Genomic DNA, 18,477 nt, shown 5'->3' with positions numbered 1-18,477 from the left:
TGGGGGTTATGGCCTGCAACCCAGGCATGTATCCTGGCTGGGAATCAAACCTGCGACATTTTGATTCGCAGCCCACACTCAGTCCACTGAGCTATGCCAGCCAGGGCTAATCTTTTTTAAAATACGAGTATTTTTAATAGTGTCGCATGTGAGTGACTAAGGGAAAAATCCAGACTTCTGCCCAAAGGAAAAACAAGTGGCAGCAATGTTAGCTTCCAAAGCCAGAAGCAGCCCAGGTTACTTGAAAACAAGTGTGAAGTTCCGTAAGTTTACATACAATTTGAATGGCAAACACTTGTTCATTTTTAGATATTCCATCTTTCTTCTAATCTTGAATGACAAACCATGTTTCTTCATATTCCTGGATGACTACACTGTTGCCTCAAATCCCAAACTTTCCTTACTCTCCTGAGACCTTCACTTGGCAGCATCTTGTACCTTCAGCCTCGCTTTCTCTCTGTATTGGAAATATCTCTCTGAGCTATAAATATGCTTGTTTCTTCTTTCCCAAAGTTCATATTATCCTCTGGTTACAATATAATTTATATTTTCCTTTCTCATTAAAGCCTTTCCATTTTCACACCTTCCACTCCTTAACCCACTACAATCTGGCTTCCACCACTCATGAGAATGCCCTCTGGAATGACTTCCTACCTGACAAATCCAAAGAGCTTTTTCTAGTCATTATTCCAGTGGTGACCCAATAAATACTGAACAACTAGCTTCTAAGAACAGGAGTTAAGGAGCCTGGATTAGTAGTGTATTCCACTTTCAGTGGTGCAACTATGTTCACCAGGGCTCATTTCAGCTACCAACTTGGTGCCAACGGGCTTACAAAACTGAAAATTTAACATTGGGTCTGTGAGTTATTACAAGCCTTCTAAACCTGCTGTTACATGGGTATCTGTTGATCAATCCTTGTTTCAACTTCCCACTCTCTTGCATTATATGACACCATACCTTTGAGACCCCCCCTCCTACGTTTTTGACCATTTCTTGCTTGTTATGTTCTTGACTCGTTTTTCTTCTCTTGCTTAGGAGCTGAGTTTCTTTCTCTGGGGTTTGTACTTTGTCCAATGCTGTTCTTGCTCAACAAACTTTCCTGGTGAAATAAAATACAATCTTACTGTTTCAAACATATATCTCTTATACAGAAGTTCTATCCTAACTGCCCAGTGTATATCTCTAAGGTCAGACAGACTCCTCAAACCCAAAATGTCATAATCTTTCCCATAATCTGGCTTTACTACCTCTGTTTAATCTATGAAACATGGCTTTAGCTCCTAAATAATTCTTAAATTTATCTGTGCCTCTCCATTCCTATCACTGTTACTAGTCCTAAGAACTGGAATAATCTATAAAAGCAATCTATAAGATTCAAAGTTAACAATGTCCTTCCTTAATGTCAGATGGTTCAGTGGGGCACCACCACTTGCTGGCAGCATTTCTCAAGATGTGTTTTAGGGGGAAAAAAAGAGGTTTTGCAGTCAAATAAGTATAGGAGTCACTGAGTTGAACAAAGCAGTTTTATTTTAATTTGTTTTCAATTTTCAGAACCTTTAATATGCCAATGTGCATTAGGGATTTCTGAGAATAATGGAATATTCAGGGATTTTCAAATATATTTGGCCAGCTTAAACTTTTATTTTTTAGTGGGAGGAAGGGATGAGTTAAAATACTATTACCTGAAAAAAACTCAAACTCGGAGAAACATAGAGTAAAAAATTGGTAGGCAGGGGCTGAGGGAAAAGTACATAAGGAGAGGCTGGTAAAAGGGTACAAACTTTCAGCTCTAAGATGAGTGAAGTCTGAGGGTCTAGTGTGTAACATGGTGACCGTAGTCAATAACACTGTATTGTATAATTGAAATTTGGTAGGTAAGCAGAACTTAAATGTTCTCACCAAAAAAAAGGGAGGGGAAAATTTTGTGAGGTGATGGATATGTTAATTAACTTGATGGGGGAAATCCTTTTACAATTATATACATTTTGAATCATCACATTGTATACATTAAATATCTTATAACTGTATTTGTCAATAACACCTCAATAAAACTGAAAAAGAAAACACACCATGTTACCTGGGAGTTGAATTCAATCTCTCCCATGTTGTAACAGTCTTGAACAAAGCCTTCCTTAAAAAACCCACTATTACCATTTCACAGTACCTACACATTTCTAAGAACACAGTGCAGTGTGACTCTGGTCTAACTAACCAGAATCAAAGCCTCAAGAAACACAAAGCACTTTTTGACCTCATCTCTGCCTACCACTTGAACCTCAAATCCTTCTGCTTGCTGCCTGAGATCTTAAATTCCAACATTACATTTTTGTAAGTAACCATATAAACCATGTTGTTGGCTTCTTCTTTTTTTTTTTTTTAGTTCAGGCTCTGCTCTCAGCAGGAGTTTGTCTTTATTAGCTTTCTTGTCTAGATAACACCTATTTTGACATTCAGTTCTGCATCATTTCTTCAAGAAATTTCTTTCTGGCTTTTCTAATAATCTCTATTTGAGCTAGATGACTATCTTTAATATTGATACCCAGTGTACATCTCTATCATTGCACTTGCTGCTTTATTCTATCAACATGTCTGTGCTTGTTTCCCTTCCAGATTGTGAGCTCCTTGAATGCAGGGACTATATATTACTCATTTTCGCCATCTAACATAGTACCTGTCTATATTGTGTCTTTTTATTCTGATATTTTTACATCTGGGATTTCCCTGACCTTGGAGTGACTGTCCTTCTCAGGCCTAGTCAATTCCTAGAGATAATAAAAGACTCACCTGCAGACACACCTTTTGTATGCAAACTAACCAATCCATAAGCTATACACCCAACCACCTCCTTTATTAGATTCTCACAAGGCCCTCAATACTCCATACCATTATTCCCCTGCCCTAATTACTCTGGAGCCAGGTAACAGACAACTAGAGACAGCTCCTACACCCCAGAGCCTGCTGAAATTACTCAAACTAGTCAATCCAAAGCTTGCTTACCCAAGCTCAGTAGTTCTTTCCACAGAAACCACCATAAAGGCTACTGTCCATGTTTTCCCAGCTCTGGTGCTTCCCCATGTGGCCCTGCATGGTGTGCTGTACCATGCCTCCTGATTCTAGGGATCTGTATGAACATCTTCCTCCATGACAATTATTTTCATGTCTGTGTGTCTTACCACAACTGATAAAAACAAATCCCATGTACATTTTAAAACACTGTCACATGGTGGATATTCAATAAGTGTTTGTTGAATAAATAAGTGAATTAAATAGTTTGCTCTCAGTAAAAATATACAAGGTCTGCCCAGAAGGAATTCAGCCATGTAATATAAAAAATAGGCATTTATTGAAGAAGATACAAGATACAAGAAACACTGTACACAGGATAATGGTGCCTCAGTCCCCTTCAAAGTAGACACATTGGGACCTCACACAGTTCTCCCAATTGCCATCAGCTGCCCCATCATATTTTCCTGAATCTCATTGATAATCTGAAATCTCTTCCTTTTCAAAGGTGATTTTAGGTTTTGCAAAAGCCAGAAGTAGCAAGGCACCAAATCTCAGGTGTGGGAGCACGGAGTCACCTGGGTGATTTGATGTTTCACCAAAAAACTCTGCATAAGACATGATACATGAGTGGCCATGTTGCCCTGATGAAGCTGCCAATCACTAGTTGCCCATAGCTGCGGCCTTCTGAATCATCCAAATTGTTTCTGTGGAAGAATGTTCAAGCTTAATGCAAAATCTGATGCAGATTCATTGCTCTACTCAGTCATTTTGAATGAGATGGTCACACAGTACACACACTCACTCAACAGTATCTACTGCCCGCACTGACTAGTATGGCAGTAGAAGTTGTCATTGGTCACAAATGCCCATTCCAGTCCACTCTCCTTGGCTGCCAGGTTACATCGATATCACACAAACCGTTCTTGTTATATTAACAATGGCTGGACGTTTTCTGGACAGACCTCGTAAAAACTGCTACACTGAGGTAGCTTTATATTGTGACACTGGTGAATCTATCATAGAAGAATGTAATTGTCCTTCTTGACATCAATAGCTAAGCCATATCTTCAAAACAAAACAAAACAAATCTCTTTCATGAAAAAAAGAAAGGAATTTTATGCTGTTTCCTACCTTTGCTGAATATAAAATGAAAAAAGCAGGGGGCAAGTTTCAGTTGCAATAAGAGAGTTAGCTAGCTTCCTTTCCCTGTCTTTAAATCTAACCCTTAAATTAGGAATAGTGAGGAGACTCCATAAATTAAGACAAGGTTAACACTGAGACACTCTAGTTAAAACCCTGTCTAGGAGATGGCAGGAGAATTCCCTTCCATCGTATCTGAAAAGCATTATATCTAAGAATTCCCTTCCATTACATACACGAGAAGCATGGATGCACACGAATGTTGCTGCAGGACATCTGTAAACACTCTGGGCTCATATAAACAAATGTGAAAGGAGACCATGTCCTTCATTTCCAGTTAAGCCTGGTCACTGAAGCAGTTATGAGTCTTTATGTTATAAGTGCCAGAAAAACCTAACTCAAACTGGTTTAAACAATCACAACTCACTGGCACACAAAAGGTAAGTCTGGAGGTAGAAAAACAACGAAACAGAAAAGGTTTTTAAAAAACACACATGCAATAAAACCATATTAAAAGGGAGAAAAAAAGAAAGTATGAACACAGGATTTAAGTGAAGGGTTAAATGAGGTCAGGGAAAGTCAGAGTTATGAGAGGTCAGGAGAGGGTTATGTGAGGTCAGGGAAGGTTATATAGATGGGGGGGAAGCCATATGGTTAAGATTGGGGTTATTTGTCAAGGTTCTAACTTTTGTTTTGTATAATGGGTTTTAGGATGTTTGTTACATTATGGGAAACATAATAAATACACAAGTAAGCACACTTAGTTGGAAGCAGAGCTAGAACTAGAATATAAATTTTCTGAACCTAGTCTAGAGGTTGAGGCTGCTTGTGCACAGAGAAAAGCTGTTGTCACCAGGGGTATGGACTCCTGGTCCAATAGCACCTCCTTTGCAACAGGGAGAAGGAGCAGGGTGACTTTGTAATCTTCTGTACTCAAGTTGGCACAAAGTCAGGGCCTTATTGTATGACAAGAGAGGACTGAGACAGAAGAATTTCAGATAAAATAAATATGCGTATACAGAGTGAAAGGCAAAAGTAGGTTTATAGATGTGAATATGTAAAACACAGAGTTTGTTCATGTATTATTATTTATTGTATTATTTTGTATATGAACAACTGTAAACCTACTTTTGCTCCACCCTCTATTCTTTTTTGTAGAGAACAAGTTAAATAATAGCCATTCCTGAATAGATTGATGGAATTAAATCAATAAACCCCAAACAGTTGTTAATTGATGAGATCCTCCTTTCATTGTTAACTGAGAATTTGCAAATGCTGAATAATTAATTTTTGCATCAATAGTGAACACAATTTAGTAATAGGAGAGCTATCTGATTAAGAATTTAAATCTTAGGTCATGACCCATAACAAGTAAGTCTGACTCTTCTTTTATTAAATCCCAAATGGGTAAGATCTTGAAATAATATATAATATGTAAGGCTTACATGACTGAGAACAAAAAAAAAAGCATTTCAATATTTTCACACTAACTCTTTGGTTATGTTATATGGGATTGGGTGGAAGCAGAGACAAAAACTAAACAGGGGCCTTACAGAAAATGGTTTTCTACTTCAGACCATGTTTAAGTTTTTTTCCGAATGACTGGGCAATATCAGTAAAGCCATGAGTCCTCAGGCAAAGTAAAACAGAGCTCAATAATTTTTTGTGAATTTGATCAGTACAAAAAGCTAAGCTAAATCATACAAAGAAAAAGAACTCTCAGAAACACATTTTTCTCCCCTCCCCATTAATACTCCCCGCAACACTTACACACCATAAGTTTATTCTTGAGCAAATTTGTCTTGGATTTTCATTTTACTTTTTTCCCCATATTTAAAACTTAAGAAAAGTTTGCTAATAGTGTGCTGACTTGATATGGTGTGGAACTTAAATACTTACCAGCACACAGGCATTAGAAAAGTCAGAACGCAAGAACTGGCATCCAAAACAGAGTACTTTACTCCTCCCTCAGAGTGAATGGAGACCAGAAATTGGACGTTTATGACCCCCCAAAAGCAGAATTTCATCCAGTATTTCTCCCAGATTGTCAAAGCGCTGACTGAGGATGACGTGGGGCACCAAGATACTGGAGATGCTATTGCCTGGCTCAAGGAGGTCCTGAAGTATGATGTCATTGGAGGCAAATACCCAGTGGGGTTTTATATTTCAGGAGCTGGTGGAACCAAGAAAGCAGGACACTGATAGGCTCAGCTGGCTATGACTGTGGGCTGGCATGTGGAACTGCTCCAAGCTTTCTTCCTGGTATCAGACAACATTAATGGATTTATCCCTCACCCGATGGGGGCAGATCTGGTGGTATCAGAAGCCAGGCATAGGTTGGATGCCATAAATGGTGTTATGCTTCTGGAAGCATGCATCTACTTACTGCAGAAGCTGTAGTACTGGGAACAGCCCTGATATCTGAATCTGATCAAGATTTTCCTGCAGACTGAGGTTGGACAGACCCAGACTTTAGCACAGCCCCATAGGCTAATGGGAGACTCACCAAAAGGAAGTACAAATCTATTGTCAAGTGTAAGTCAGCTTTCAACTCCTTCCGCCTTCCTGTAGCTGCTGCCATGTATATGGCGGGGAAAAGGGGGAGAAGGAACATGCCAAAGCCAGGAAGATCCTGCTGGAGATGGGAGAGCTCCTTCAGATTCAGAATGATTCTGTGCCCTCTTTGGGGACTCCAGTGTGATGGGCAAGATTGGCGCTAACATCCAGGACAACAAATACAGCTGGCTGGTGATTCAGTATCTGCAACAAGCCTCTCCAGAACAGCGCCAGATCTGACAGGAGAACTATGGGCAGAAAGAGGCCAAGAGGGGGGCCTGCATGAAGGTGCTCTATGAGGAGTTGAATCTGCAGGCTGTGTTCCTGCAATATGAGGAAGACAGTTACAGTCACCTTGTGTCTCTCATTGAGCAATACTCTTTGCCCCTGCCTCCAGTCATCTTCCTGAGGCTAGCACACAGGATCTACAAGCAGAAGTGACTTAGAGACTGCCAGGGCATGGAGGAGAGGCTCTCAACAAATTACAGTAAATCCTCCAAAAAAAAGTCAGGACACTCTTGTTTTTGTTTTGATTGTGGTCAGTTTGACCAGAGAGGCACAAAAGCCAGTGTGATGGCTATGTCTGGTCTGCCTCATCAACGTGTCAAGAATGTTCTAGAAATTACTAGATAATCACCCTGTGATCTGCTTCATTCCAGCCATGTAGACTCAGCTCTGTACTGCTAATGTCATACTGGTTCTCTCTTGGCCATGGATTTTGAAGTCTAAGCTGGAAGTGTGAACATGAATCAATGCAAAAGAAAGTTTTTGAACAGAGATGATATGATTCATGATTTAGAGAGTGTATTAAAGGGAGCGGTAGGGACACATAAGTGAGAGTAACAGGATCCTGAGTTTGGCAAGTCTAGACAAATAGGTTAGGAGGTAAAAAACAGGGAATAATGAGCTCAGTAATAAAGATGTTGAATTTAAGTTATTAACGTGACATCCAATTTCAGCATATAGTGGAAAATACAGAACTGTTACTCTGGAAGATAACATTATGAATCAACTAAGGTGATAGCAAGTCATGGAATACAGATTGCTGAGGCTGTGAAAGAATCAGGAAGATCTGAAGGGCACACACTTGGTCTCAGTCCCTCAGCAAATTATAACAATTGCACAGGTACCAGCAAAATCCCCTCCCCCGACAAACTTAGAGGCTTTTCATCAGAATTCCTTCACCAACAACACACACACTCACTCTAGTGTTCTCAAGACTTTAAGGAAAGAAAAATATATCTTGGTTATAAAATGTTTATGTAGGGCTAGAAAGACTTTCTCCCTATCCTCTTAGGTTCTGTGGCTGGGCCCAAGAATTAAACTGACAAAAGACAGATTAACAGGAGGAAAGCATAAAAGTTTTATTTGATGTTAATATTTCTATGTGTACACAATGCCCTTCATATAAAAGAAGTAAAGATAAAAAGCAGTGGATAGGCCTGAGAGCTTCTACACCACTGAAACAGTGAGAAACTGCAGGGATGTGACAAGCAAAAGAAAAGGGGGTTGGGACTAGAGGCAGTATATTGTGGGAAAGTGACTAAAAAGTAAATGAGGGAAACTTATAGAAGATAAGGATTATTTTTGTTAGGTTTGTTATTTTTTTGGTAGAAATTTAGGGAATCTCAGCATTGATTCCCAGTCTTGGATCATAAGAACATTCTTCTCTTTCTGCTTCAGGGAGGGCACCTTTATCACAGCAAATTTATGCCTTGCTTTTAGGTGGAAAAGAGAGCTGAGAACCCTTCCTACATCTGCTGCTTCTCAGGTGCCTTCAGCTCAAAATAATCCTTATGCCAAAGTGGCACATTGTGGGGTGGCATGTTCTAACCCCTTTATTTGCCATTCTTGACTCAGCAAATTTTGTGAACTATAACATAAACACACTAGTATTGTACCAAGATTTTAGCACACTTGTATGCACAATATAAAACAGATATATGCTGAAACTAAAAGTGTTTCATTATAGTATTTATTTCATCATTAATTCCTTCAGCGTTGCAACATCCTGCCAAACTAGAACTATACTAAACACTTGGGGAAATAAGAAAATAGTAACCTACCTCTTGTGATAACTTTTCAAAATAATACATATATATTATTTTAAAAATATATATATATTCAAAAATATATATATAATGAACATTAATAAGCATAAGGTAGGGTAGAAAGTCATGTCTTAAAACTGGGCAAAAATGCTATTCCAGATGGGTGGCAGGGACAGCAGCAGCACTTCCTAAGCACTTCCAGGTGCTTAGGAAGGCTCCATAAAGGACAAGACAACTGAACTAGTCTTTGAAGCATAGGATTTAGAATGCAGAAATCAAGAAGACAGCTATCACCAACAAGAAGAGCAATGGCCTATAGCTGAGAAAAATGCAGCCTGTAGGTAACAGAAAGCAAGTGTTTGGTGGAGCCAAGGGCAGGATTTATTGAAGGGAGTGGAAGATCTTAAGATTGGAAATGTTGGCTGAGGTCACATCATGATAGTCTCAGAGGTCATATCCTAAGGATTTGGGCTTGATTCTGAAGCCAGGAGACTCCAAAGGTTCAGTAGATAGAAGGAGACATGGTATAATCATAACTATTATATTTCAGAAAGACAAAATAGCAACACTGTGTAACATGTAAGGAGAAGAAGAGCCTAGAAGTGAGCAGAAATGAGGCTCTGTCATATTAGGGTGCAGGGATTCTATGTACTAATAGAGTATCAGTGTTCACATTCCGTAATGCAAGTGGCCTCATTTAAAGTGATGATGTTCTCACACGAGGATGAGGGGCAATTTCTCTGTCTTATTATGGATTTTAGCCTAAGGATGTTTTGTAAAAGTTAAGTTACTTTTGAAAATAAAGGATCTTCATGAAATAACTTTGCTAAAACAAGACACCATGGAAGAATCACACAGGGCAGTGTCGGCTGTTACCCAAGAGTACAGATAACAACTTCTGACCCTTCACAGATTCTCTTGATCCAATGTCACAATTAAGGTGACATTAGGATTTACTTTGAAGTTTCACTGCTTTGTTCATAAGAATGGTCACTAAGAGAGAAAAACTGACCTTTATTCAATACCACAATCAATGGTAAATGATGCTGCCTGGATAGGATAGGTATTTGGTTTTATTTACTATTATTTTTCAAAGTCAAAGTTTAGAGTCATATTAGCAACACAGCCTAAAACCTTTAAGAGGACTTCATTGATGGCTATAGAAACTTTCAAGTTGACTAGACCTGACATATACAACTAATCCCTGATTCATTTATAGCCAATAAAGAAAAATTAGACTTTGGGGCTATCCGGTGTCTTTCACGCTTACAGTCTTCATTCATGATATCATGGACCTTTGTGCTTGCCCTTCATGGCACTTGTAATCAAACAGAAAGAGAAATAGTAACCACATAAAAACATGAAAGTAACTACATTTTTACTAATCACAGTAAGTTTTCTGGTAGGGTAAGAACTGGGCACCATGAGAGAGACTCAGGGGATGGATGGATGTAGGGGATCAGAGAAAGTGTCTTAGAGAAAGCAGTATTTAAACTGAAGTAGGAGTTAGCCAGGAAAAGAGGATCAGTGTTTCACAGGAGGACAGAATTGCAAGTCAGTTTAACTGGAATAATCACATTGAAATTACATGACCCTAGTATACACTTCATTGGACCTAGAGGTACCACATAAAAACATTACAGATCATCTAACAATATGTGGAGAATGTCATACATTAATTTTAAATAGCAATTTGCAATACTATGGTTATAAACTTTTTGGCTTGGGGCAATATATTTCTATGTCTTATGAAATTCTTAATTCTCATTTAATGCTAATGTTCCTTTCTGTGAAGATTAGAGCTAATTAACTACTTCTTTCATCTACATTAATTTATTAGTTACTCATGATGAATCCAGTAAATGTTTCTGTATTAGCTGGCCAAAGTAAGTTTTATGGACAAGATACCAACACAGCTGAACATGCACATGATCAAATACTTTAGAAAAAAAATAAACATTGCAATCATCAGCAAATAAAGTTGGAAAACAGATGGACAGCAGGGCTGAACATTATGATATATTAAATAGTAATCCATTTAACATTAGTTGGGTGACCAAACATAGTTTCCCTAGTTACAGTCACTGATGTAACAGGACTGAGCCTCATCACCATTACAGAATCAAAAGTGGGTAACTGAAAATGACCTGAGTCTTTAGCACTGAATTCTGTGTCTTAAATATTAACAATAGGTGGACTGCTCTTGCAGGTTTTTTTTAGAACCAGGAAGATTTCAAAAATGAAAACCAGCAATAGCGCCAAGTAATTATTGGCATAAATAAAGAGAAAATTTGAGTGGGTCTCAAACTGAGATCCAGGTACTAGCAGCATCAGCATTGCCTTGGAACTTGGTAGAAATCCAAGTTGTGGGCCCTGCACCTTGGTTCCTGACTCAGGGAAGGTTCTGTGACCTGTGCTCTGTGCAGGGGACTCTGACGCACACCGAAGAAGGTTTTCTCAAACTTTGTTGAATTTAAGAAGAAACCAGATTTAAAAGCTCACCTCAATTTTCTTGCAGTTTTCAAAATTTTTTTTTCTTTAATTTATTTCAGCTCAGAACAAGTTGAAGCCATTAATAGCATATCATTTATAGCCACTGGTTCAAGAATTAGCTATAAATTTAAATTGTTAAACTTTGAATAAGTTGCACTTTGACCTTTGAATATTTTTAATATGTTGTAGATTTAAAGTTCTGAGGGTTACATAGAATTTGTGTGATCATGAGTACATTTTTATTTAGTACAACTTAAATAGCATGGTAAAAAACAATATTTATACAATAAATATATTTTCATTTGCAAACTTTTATATAGTTTAATACATCTCATATGACATGCATTAAAATTAATAGCTACCTCCTTTTAGGAAAGCCTGTTCTAGAACATAACCAATTTTTTAAAAAATATAGAAAATTAAACAATCACTCTTCAGATTACAAAAAGATCACCTTTGGCTTTAAAAATGTATTTTCTCTCTTCATTTAAAATAAATTAATTTATAAACATTAATTGTATGTAGATTTTTATATTATGTGTATATATCAACTAACTCATTCATATTCAAATATACCAATTTTTAAGTAATAAGTATACTGCACACATGTAACATACATCATTTCCTAATACCAGGCTTGAAGTCATTTGGAATTCCTCTCTGGGTACAGTAGTCCCCCCTTATCTGTGGGGGATATGCTCCAAGACCCAGCAAATGCCTGAAACTATGGATAGTACCAAAAAAAGTTAACGACAACTAATAGTAGAATAGAATAATTATAACAATAAACTAATAAAAGTTATGTGGACATGGTCTCTCTCTCTCTCAAAATATCTTACTGTGCTGTACTCACCTTTTCACTTCAGAGGCACTTTCTGGCTTCTCCTTGGCTTGTCAGAATTGCCTGCATCATTATTCTTCTGCCTTGGGGCCATCGTTAAATACAATAAGGGCGACTTGAACACCAGCACTTGGATACTGAACAGCCCATCTCATCACCAAGATGGTGACACTGTAACTAACATGCGGGGAGTGTGTGCAGCATTGAGATGCGTGACAAAGGGAGGATTCATGTCCCAAGCAGAATGGTGTGAGATTTCATCCCACTAGTCAGAATGACCATGAAATTTAAAACTTAACAATTGTTTATTTCTGTGATTTTCATTTAATACGTTTGGACTGTGGTTGATGAAGGTAACTGAAAGCAAAACTGGCAGATAAGGGCAGAACTACTGCATACAGAAAGAAAGCCTCCTCATTGAACACAGTCTGATTTCCTAGGAAGATTCTGTCTAATCTTTCTTCTGCTCCACATGCTGCCTTTGTAGAAGTTTCCCAATGCTGTGAGCAGTCAATCAATCAATCAATAAATTTTAATTTAACCTACATATTAGAAATGGAAAGAGAAACATCACTGAGCAGAGCTTGCTATAATACCACCAAAGGCAGTTCCAGGAGGAAGCATATCAGGCACAGTGTTTTGAGTCCCTGGTAATTAATGTCACAACCAAGCAACCATATAACATAAATAAGAACCCCCACTTGCCTGGGTGGGAGCCATGGGTTGAGACAGACCCAAGAGGTGGTAAGGTATGTAGCCATTCAGTTTGATGAAGAAAATGAACGAATAAGAGTTGGTTTTCCCTATTCTTCCTATTATGAAATTCTCAAAAGTCCCCAGAAAGAACAAGAAACTACAATGTTATTAACATACCTCACATAACTATCATATTTTGGAGTACAATTTCTTCCTGGCAAAGACCTGGAAAGAAAGCTAGGAAAAGTTCCCACTTGGTACACATATAAGGACACTCTTTTTTCTATATACGACTATAACTAAGTTTAGGGATTATATCTCCTCCAGATGAAGATAATTTAGAGTTGAACTGAATGCTAAACTGTGTCGTTTTCTCATTAGATTAATAGGCACACCACTATCTTATTTTGCAGTGTTGAGAAAAAAAAATGATTCCATGTATTTAGTACAGTGCCTGGCACACAGTGAGTGCTCAGTAAGTGTGCATATCTGTCATCATAATCGAGAACATCATTGAGTAAACCATATCATTTTTGCCACCATGCTCCTTGTATTTGGGATATTTTTTAAAAGATTTTATTTATTTATTTTTAGAGAGGGAAGGGAAGGAGAAAGAGAGAGAGAGAGAAACATCAATGTGCGGTTGCTGGGGGTCATGGCCTGCAACCCAGGCATGTACCCTGACTGGGAATCGAACCTGCGACACTTTGGTTTGCAGCCCGAGTTCAATCCACTGAGCTATGCCAGCCAGAGCATATTTGGGATATTTTGCTTACAAAATTTGACAATGTTAGCATTACATAAATCTTCCAGAATCCACACTCAACCTTAATCCTGAACCTATACTGTAATTGCACTTTAATCTCCATCTACTCTAGAGAGCATGAAACTAAACCAGGTTTAATATAGTTCCTCTTCATCTATGGCATAGTCTCAGGAATTTCTCCCCCCAAATATTAATAATTTTTAAATTCAGGAAAATCAACTCCTGACATAACTCCTAAATAACCATATTTTTCCTATGAATTATCAGATAAATTTTAGAGCTACAAGTAAAATGATCTACACCACACACTCATGGTTTAAGGCACAGAATGGTTAAGAGGCATGCCCAAAGCCACTCTTCAAGTCAGCACAGGGCTGGATGGTCACAGGTCCCCTAACCCCATGCCAGGCTGTCTTCATTATCATAGATGCACCAAGTATAAACTACACTAAAGAGCTTCCCACTTGTCATATTAAATAGCATACTACCAAGGGTTATGCAGTTTTCCTTATAACAAATATTTTACACAAAATATTTAATCCCTGAGTTTCTACCAAACCAAGGAGGCACTAAGATGAACATTAACTTAGGTATTTAGTTGAAATAATACTTCATGTAAAAGAGTTAAAATGTGGCACTTTTTCTTTCAAACTTGGGCCTGCCATAATGGCTCCCACAAGAAGGGTGGCATGAAGAAGAAGGGCCGTTCTCCATCAATGAGGTGGTGACCAGAGAACACACTATCAACTTTCACAAGTGCATCCCTGGAGTGGGTTTCAAGAAGCATGCCCCTTGGCCACGCAAAGAGGTCCAGAAATTTGCCATGAAGGAGATGGGAGCTCTAGATGTACATTCTCACACCAGGCTCAACAAAGCAGTCTTGACCAAGGAACAGAAATGTCCTATACCATTATCAGGTGAGGTTTTCCAGAAAACATAATGAGGATGAAGATTCACCAAACAAGCTCTCTACTGCCAAAAAATTGTTATAATGTGTCTTCATATAAACAACTGCTAACTCACTAAGCATATTTGCAGCATATCAATTATATGCATTATATGGGAATATTTACTTTAACATTCATTTTTGTTTTACTGAGAATTTTGAGTACTGCATCAGCTCATTGACTTAGATTCCAAAGAGATTATCTTTTTTTTTTAATCAATGACCTGGTTTATTCTCCAAAATAATTTAAAATAAATATTGTGATGTTTACCCAAGGCAATCAGTCCCACACTCATCTTCCAGCATCTAAAATACCTATCCTCCTTTCCTTAAGTAAATTTACATTTGTAGAAAGGATTTTAATAATAGATTTTTTCAGGCTAGAATTTGATAAGCTTATCAATTTAAGATAAAAATTCAAACCATGACTTCACAAGCTGCCTAGAAAATTCAATATCATTCTAGGGACCACATGAATACCAATATTATCAGCATTTGTACCTTCCCCAATTCTTTTTTCTTTATGCATAAATGAAAAGAATTCCTTTGATTTACAGTCTGCCTCAGCAATCAGCTTTCCTTTGTAAAGGAATCCATCACCCATATGTCCTGTTACACCTTTGAGTAAATTCTGACTTCAAAAGTTGAACCCATCCATAGCAGAAGCTTCATTGTAGAATCTTTCTTGTCCTTATTCATTTATCTTCTCCTTTAAATCTCTTCACCTTACTTGAATGGAAAATATTAGTGAATCCACCCAAGTTTAAGGGAAAAGAAGAGCCTATTATAAAACCTCTATCAACACAGTCAGCACAGGGCTGGACGGGCACAGGTCTCCTGACCTCCTGCCAGGCTGTCTTCATTATCATAGATGCATCAAGTATAAACTACACTACATATTAAAACTATGATTATTCTATGTCCTTCTTCAATTTCCAGGTTGAAAAAACTTTAGATTTTCTAAGTTTCTCTCAGGTGTCATTACTTTTTATTAACAAAAACAAAACCTGTAAAGTTGCTATATTTTTTTAATGAAGAAAATAGAACCATGCAGTGTAAAAAACAAAATAAAGAAACCAATAAAATCAAGAAAAAACTAAAGATAAGCAATGAAGTCTAACATTTCCAAAAAAAGATTCACTCTGAAATATTTTTCTTAGTTTTGTTCTAAGTCAAGGTTCAGAATAATACAGATATGTTTTAAAGCAACAACTTTTTATTTTTATACTATGCTGCATTTTATGAAAAGGCAGAGAATAAAAAGCATGGAAAAATAATTCCTAAAATCACTCTTTTAAAATTCATTATAATTGCAACTGTATAAGGAGTATTTCTTCCCATTCTGGAATTTCACTCCATAGAGAGAGTACCCCCGACCCTTTAGGCTTTCTTCTAGTTTATATTACTTGACCTCAAAATAACACTTTTATTTTGCCATTCCTTGATTTTTGTTTTTTGTTCTTAATATTTTTGACTTCTTTTTGTCTACCCCCACCGAACAAACAATTTTCCTTGCTCTCTAATGTATTTAGAACATAATGAATCAACTTTCTATGATTTGTTATTATGACCATAAATTTACATAGCTAAACCATACACAGTTCTATGATTACTTCCCCAGATGTTTCCTTTTCTTACATATCTACCTCTAAAGCATCCACACGCTCTCTAGAGTAAACCTCCAATCTTCTGAGTGGTGGGGGAGAAGTAAGCTGCCCCTCTCTATGAGGTGAGGGAGGCGATCTGGGAGGCCAAGTTGTAAAGTCTTTCAAATATCAGCGCCCGCTGTGTCCCATCTCTCAGAGGTTTCTGCTTCTACAAATTCCTGTGGTTTTTTGAAGTTCTACAGAGAAACCCCCAGTCTTGGGTTTCAACCTCATTCAAACTGCTAAATCAGGTATCACTCATCTGTTCTCCCAATCTTTGTTGACATTTTTGTCTGTTGTAATTTCCTCCCATTCTCTTCGTTCTTGTGGGTTTGTTCCTTTTTAATCCTTTAATATCCTTTTAGTGTGGTTTATAGAGGAAACATGAATAAATGCTACTGTCCAATCCACCAAAATTTACTGGAAGTATTTGTGCTCATTATATGTAAAGCATGATTTTCTGTTTTTTTTTTTTCTTAACATAATCACACCCACTTCCTTTTTGACTACTTCAAGTTGTCTAGTTGTCTGCAGGTGAGTCTGATTAACTAATTGGGATAGTGTTTGTTTTTTGTTTTTTAGTTCAGACAACATTTAACCCCAGGTAAACTTTTAAAGTAGAGAAAATTCATTTTCAATATTTTTAGCTTCCCCACTCTTTTGTCATTTTCCCCACTTGATGGCACCCTTTTCCAAGATCCATCATTCTCTCTCTCCAACCCCCCTCCTCCTCCTCCTGCTTCTCCTCTCCCTTTCTCTTTTCCTGCCCCCCCACCAACCCTCTCTCTTATAAACTAAATTTTTGAGATGGGAGAGAAAACAAACTTATTCGTACTAGGGTGTGAGTGATTGGCATCATTAAAAAGTGCTTCCCAGGATATTAAATAAAATGAAAAAGTTTAAACTGCAATTAAGGTAAACTGGAACTCCCAAAAATGTGTTTTGATAAGTATGTCTGGGAGCAGAAATATGTTGTAAGAGGAAGGGAATAGAGTGAAATATTAAAGAAAAGAGTCAGAGAAAATGAAATAGGAGGGACTAACAGAGTAGATAGGTTTGTGACAATGTCCTATTCCAAAGAGATAATTTAATATTTTTCTTCCCATATAAGCAAACCTGGAGAAGCCAGATTAAAAATATTGAGAAAACAAAATTCTATATATTGCAAAAACTATAATAAGAGACATTGCACTGTGAAGATACAAATATTATGAAAATTCTTTTGTCTTATGAACAAAATTATTAAGTAAAAGTGTTCCCAATTCCATTTATACCTCTTCCTAGTTAATGTTAATAAGTAACCTGACTGTTTTGGTTAATGACATCAGTAACTAAAACACCAAGGCTCAGATCAGGGAAATAAATTTTTATGGACAACTCCTGTGCAAATATAATAAAAAAGATGCTAGTGTCTAACAAAAAGATAGCATTGGTTTGGCATGATAAAGCAGAAACTCTAGTGACTACTCAAAATTATTATTGGACCATTCTAGATCCATTATCTCTAAGGCAAGTGGCCAGCACAAACAGAGAAACTGAAGTAGGACCCTCTTGCTTAAAAGACAAAAAAACAAACAAACAAAAATCTACTTTGTGAATCAACCTAACTATGCATCTTAAAAATATGGTTGGATTTACTTAGAGAGGAATTTTAATTTTCTCATCTATAAAATAAAGAGACTGACATAGACCTGTTGTTACTGATGCAAGTGTGTGAAGAAACACACTTCTGTCACTAAATTTCTACCAATCCACAGCACAGTGAGGAAACAGTGAGCTGTTCATGAAGCCAACTTTACCCATTTTAAACAATTGTCCTTTATCCTGAGAATGTGTCCCATCTTGTATGAAACAGAGAAGATAATGGACTTTTCCTTTCCTCCTCCTTCTCCCCTCCCTATTCTTACTTCTTCTTTGAATGGTTCTTACAAAGCAAAATTTAAAAGTTGATGAATTTCTATTGGTCACCAACACTTAAAAAATGAAAATATCTACTGTTCAAGGATATATATCTAAAGGATATATATTTTTTCTAAGATCAATGCAACTTAATTCCAAGCAGTCCTCCAGTTTTTCTTGGACCAGTTGATCTCAACATAGTTCTTTTAAACTTTGATTTTTGCTTATATTTTTATATCTCTATGTTGGTCTATGTTTAAATTATGAAAAAAAGCAAATTTAATATGCAACTAGTGCTCAGTGGAAGGTGACACCAGGTAGTTCTAGGGATCACCCAGATGCCTGGCAATGGCAGACCATAGGACTTGTCTTGAAGATGAAATTACAAAGTAAACACATTGTCTTTCATTATATGTTACAAATTAATGGTAATA

General features: G+C 37.2%; 1 pseudogene; it reads left to right on the top strand.

Moving 5' to 3' along the window:
- The first annotated feature begins 6,368 nt into the window (after positions 1–6,368).
- Positions 6,369–7,191, top strand: LOC114491917 (annotated as a pseudogene).
- Positions 7,192–18,477: the final 11,286 nt, after the last annotated feature.

Source organism: Phyllostomus discolor, chromosome 1, assembly GCF_004126475.2.
Source record: "Phyllostomus discolor isolate MPI-MPIP mPhyDis1 chromosome 1, mPhyDis1.pri.v3, whole genome shotgun sequence".
NCBI lineage: Eukaryota > Metazoa > Chordata > Mammalia > Chiroptera > Phyllostomidae > Phyllostomus > Phyllostomus discolor.
Note: the sequence above shows the minus strand (reverse complement) of the source record. Positions and strands in the feature narration are given on the sequence as shown.